General features: G+C 39.3%; 1 protein-coding gene and 1 long non-coding RNA gene across 4 annotated transcripts in view; both read left to right on the forward strand.

Annotated features, from left to right (window-relative positions):
* GRIP1 (glutamate receptor interacting protein 1) overlaps positions 1-4890 on the forward strand; it is a 793654-nt gene that overhangs the window by 44430 nt on the left and 744334 nt on the right. The window lies entirely within an intron of this gene.
* Positions 1-4890, forward strand: part of LOC111752972 (uncharacterized) — a 55029-nt gene that overhangs the window by 18132 nt on the left and 32007 nt on the right. For all 3 annotated transcript variants that reach the window (XR_002787824.2, XR_010321815.1, XR_002787825.2), the window contains exons 2-3: positions 3088-3242; positions 4749-4813. This is a non-coding gene — a long non-coding RNA (uncharacterized LOC111752972). The remainder of the gene's footprint in view (positions 1-3087; positions 3243-4748; positions 4814-4890) is intronic.

The raw sequence follows: 4890 nt of genomic DNA on the forward strand, positions 1-4890 counted from the left end.
CCTTCCTTTCCTCCAAGGAGCACTCTGGCTGTCTTCCAAGACAGATTTGTTTGTTCTTCTGGCAGTCTCATTTTATATTCAATTTTCTTTACCATCACCATAATATCTTAAGTGCTGGAATAAATTACAATTACAAAAAGTTGAGAAATTCTGTAACCAGTGTTCTGCACACTTCTCTTGACTAGTTAATTTTAATAGTGATTTGTAAAGTATTAGTACTATAACATATAAAAAGTGTATTTACTAAGTGTATATAGTAAATAGTTAGCACAGGGATTACTTAGTACTCCTTGCTGTCTGCTTTTGGGATATATTCTTAAATAGTTGATATTAGAAACATGTTATGGAGGAAGAAGGGAAAGGATTCTCTACATTTATCTTTTTTAAGAAAGAGCCAAATAGGAAGATTTGTTCAAGTATCTAGTAAAAGATACTGAAGAGGTAGAAACTATTTTATAAAAACAGTTAAAAAAATTATATTTAAATGCCTATAAGCCTGCTAACAGTTTTCCACATTAGAGTATCAACCTTATAGGATAGAGTAGAACTGCCCCATAGGGTTTCTAAGGAGCAGCTGGTGGATTTGAACTGCTAACCTTTTGGTTAGCAGGCAAGTTCTTAACCACTGTACCACCAGGCCTCCAGAGTAGATAATGGGGTATGGGTAATGTTTCCTTTTCCAGAAATCTTTTTAAAATAATTTGTACTTACATGATTGCTGAAAACTGTTAATGTAATTACAAGTATCCATTCAACTCGAAATACACTTGTGGAGAGACTACTAAAAATACATCTATTTAAAAACGCTTCTATTCAAATATGGTTTTTGAAATTTCAGTGTTCAGTCTTAAAAAGGCAATATTTGAAAACTCTGGGTTTGGTGTTTGGTGTGAGCACAGACTTGAGTTCTCTCCAAATTCCAACTGAAATGGCTGGCTGGTTATAGAAATCAGGGAACATCAGTATTAGCAAGAGAAACCAGTAATAGTCCATGCGGCAGGAAATGAGAGGAGTTTTTTTTAGTGGTACCTCAATGGTTCCAGATTGGAGGACTTCTCAGAGCCCCTTTCCCTAATAGAGGTTGGTTGTCCAGAAAATAGCCAGGTGACTTGAGAGACAGTGTTTGGAGGTGAGGCCAGGTTGAGAGACTGCAGGTATGCATGCCACCTAAGGGTATTAAAACTGAAGTTACCTTCTAGTGTGTCCCCCCACATCCATCTTATCCTCTTCCAATTCCTTTTTCTCACTAGACTTCGGTGATCTTTTCAAATGGCATATCTGGCCATGTGATCCCTTTGTTTGTACTGTTCTTAGGATCAAGGCAGACCTGTCTTCCTAGTCTGGTGTCACACCATGCCTTCTCTCCTGCAGCCATACTGACCTCATGTGCACCACTGTCCCTGAGTCTTTGCACCAGCCCTGGACTAATTCCACTGCCTGAACACTTTACTTGGCCTTCTACCTAGTTAATTCCTGATCATCCTTCATGTCTTGGCTCCCTCATTTCTTCTTCCTTAGGGACCGTCAGTGATCTGTGCTCTCCTAGCACCCTGTGCTTCTGTGAGGGCAGGGGTGGTATCTGGTTCTGCATTCCATTGTGGCCCTAGCACTTATCCCACCACTTGGCATGTGTTAGATGTCCAATAAATATTTATGGCATGAATGAATACGTGAATTGGTGGATGGAAGCATTTGCATTTCAGCAACTGTATAAGGTACCCCTGGCCTCTGCTTCCTCTACAGTCAGCTACACCAAGCCAAAGACCAGGCATGGTGATGGGCAAGTTCTTCAGGTTGCTCTTGCTGTGGCTGCCAAAACTGGCAGAGGTTCTGGAAAATGGGAACTTACCCAAGGAATAGGATCCAAATTGGAGGTCTAGGGATGTTCTCTCTTGTTTCTTTACTCTCCCCATTGGCTACTGGATGTTCTTGCTGATAAACCGTTGTCTTCTCCACCCCCTACTGCCTCACCCATTTTCTCTTCAGTGTCTCTGAGAAAGATTGGGTGGGAATTCACAACAAAACCTGTCAAAAGCAGCTCAACTTCTATTAGAAGATTATTTCACCAGAAAGTATGGCACTTTCTCAAAAAAGATAAATGGATTGTAAAAAGACTTCAATTTTATTAAGGGATTTTTTTTTATTCAAAAGAAAGAGATCACCATTTTCCTGACCTGAAGAATTGCTTCCTCTGCAATAGACTGACCGTGAGAAATGAGACGATTTTAGAAGCTATGTTTTTGTGCTTTCAACAACACTTGAGGGAATGTTGCAGCTATAAAACTACAGCTAACTAAGCAGGCCATCAGGAAAAGGATGAAAAGGAGGCAGTATGCAGAGTGGAAAAATGCAAAAGCCAGTTTCAGCAGAAATGACCATAAGAACTAGCATTTGTTGAGCACTTACTAGTCGCCAGGCATGTTCTAAGGGCTTCCGTGCTCTAACTCATTTGATCCTCATTACAGCCCTACGGGGGAGAGATTATTTAAGGCCGTTTAGAAAACCTTTATGGAAGAGTGAATAGAAAATGCGATACTGCAGAATATAAAAAATAGGAAGTAGAAAACAAGTTTGAGGAAAAAATTTCCAGATATAAAGGATGAGAACTGGGGGGAAAAATATATTAGCTCTTAATGATGTTATCTTTGGGTGGTAAGATTAGGGATGGTTTTTATGTTCTTTATACCTTTCAATATTTTGTAGAAAGAACTTTTTAAAAGGCACTTCTTTTAACAAAGAGCATAGTTGACAGAGAACGTGTAAGGTTTCCAGTAAATAATCTTCAGTAATTCAGTGAAAATTAAATTGCTTTGGAGGTGCAGTGTTCAGGAAGTTAGGCAAGATTGAAGCAGCACAAGTAGGAAGGAAACCTCCTAATTGAGAAGACGAGCAAAGGGATTCATGCTGCTGAAGAAGCGCTGTGACTGTGCAGTTTTCCTCCTCCAGCTGAAAAATACAAAGAAAAACAGCATGGTCTAGTTAAATGTATATGGAGAATTTAGAGTGCTGAGAAAGCATTCTTATACATGATAATTAGGGGTTAATAGTTTATACTTGTAAGTTTAATACATATTTATTTTTAAATAGAAAATGCGTCATTGCCTGGATCCTGTGACCTTTCATTTATCCACACCTGGAGTAAACCGTTGTGACCCAAGATACCACCTGGTGGCAGGTGTAGGAATTGCAAGTTAAAACCCTGACAAATCTTAGAAATTCATACCCAGGGGGTGATACTAAAGGTAATGAACACTTGAAAGTGCTAGGACTGGCTCCGTAATATACATTTATTCATTCTATCTCTTATTTTCAGAAATAGAAGGCAAAGTGTAAGTTTACCTAAAAAATAATTATAAATTCAAATGACTGTGGAATTAAAATTCCTTTTTTTCTAGTTTTCTCTTTTTTAAATTACAGAATTTTCCCCCCCACAGGTTGTGCAATTATTCTCTTTTCTCATTGTTATAGAAGAGATTTTATTCTTTTTAATAGTCAAGTGGAGTCCCTGGATGGTACAAACATGACATGCTTGGCTGCTAACTTGAGAGGTTGGTGGTTCAAGTCCACCCAGAGGTGCCTTGGAAGAAAGACCTGGGAATCTACTTCCAAAAAATCATCCATTAAAAACCCTGTGGAGCACAGTTCTCCTCTGACACGTGTGGGGCCTCCGAGAGTCGGCGTCGACTCAGCGGCAGCTGTTTTGTTTCATAGGGAAGTAGAGATGGGATCTTTCAGAAATCGGCGTAGGTTTCCAACCATCTTGTAGAGGGGTCTCCTGAGTGAAATTAGAGAAAATAAAAATGGCAGTGAGAAAAATGTCATGGTTTCTTTAAATTGAAAAAAAAAAAAAAAAAAGTTCGAATATGTTTGATGGGAGAGCCACTGATTATTAGTATAACAAATATATTATTGGAAAGACCCTTTGGTTAAGATACATGTGTATCAATCATTTTCTTTCCTTTATTGAACCAGGAATTAAATAAAACCAATGTGGAAGAGCAGCCATTTCTAGTTTTTGATCTTTTATACGTTTCTCAGAGATACAGAACTTTCAAAAATTATGTGAAGTGATCAAGGTCATAATACTTTTCCTTTCTAAATTTTATCATTTAGACTTTGCACTTAGAACACAAATTGAATAAGATGCTAAGATTTTTTTTTTCTTAAGGGACATTTTATTACAGAGGCAGCCCCTGACTTACAAATACCAAACAAAAACCAAACCCATTGCCGTTAAGTCAATTCCAACTCATAGCAACCCTGAAGGACAGAGTAGAAGTGCCCATAGGGTTTCCAAGGCTGTAAAACTTTACAGAAGCAGACTGACACATCTTTCTCTCCACAGAGTGGGTGGTGGGTTCAAAATGTGGACCTTTCAGTTAGCAGCCGAGAGCTCAACCACCATGCCACCGGGACCCTTGACTTACAAACAGTTCCTATGAATGGGCCTTTAGGAACAGCATACCAGTACTATTTCAGGGTTGCTGCCTCTGCCAGGACTTCTCACCCTTTCTCCTTCCCTGTCCTGTTGTTGCTCTGCTTTGAAGCACTCTCCCGTTACTTTCTGAACTGTTTCCCCCTCCGCTAGTTTCTATGGCGCGGGGTCTGTCCTTCTTATATTCTTCCCCATGTGCTTCCCTAGGTAGCCCCAAACAGAACTCTTTCAAGCAGTTCCCTTCTCAGAGATACCCATGAGTTGCCAATCCTTTGGGCCATCGTGGTTATAATCTTTTGTGCTGTGTCTTTAGAGTCCTAGAAAGTGAAGACAGGGAGGCGACGAGAGATGAGAGGAAAACCCTATCTCTGATAACTGGTAACTACTTTTTAAAAAAGACTCTAAGCTCTTTAATGTGGACAGTCTCAAAAGGCGTTTTTTATATTTTCTTTAAG

This window comes from Loxodonta africana, chromosome 4 (assembly GCF_030014295.1).
Source record: "Loxodonta africana isolate mLoxAfr1 chromosome 4, mLoxAfr1.hap2, whole genome shotgun sequence".
Classification (NCBI taxonomy): domain Eukaryota; kingdom Metazoa; phylum Chordata; class Mammalia; order Proboscidea; family Elephantidae; genus Loxodonta; species Loxodonta africana.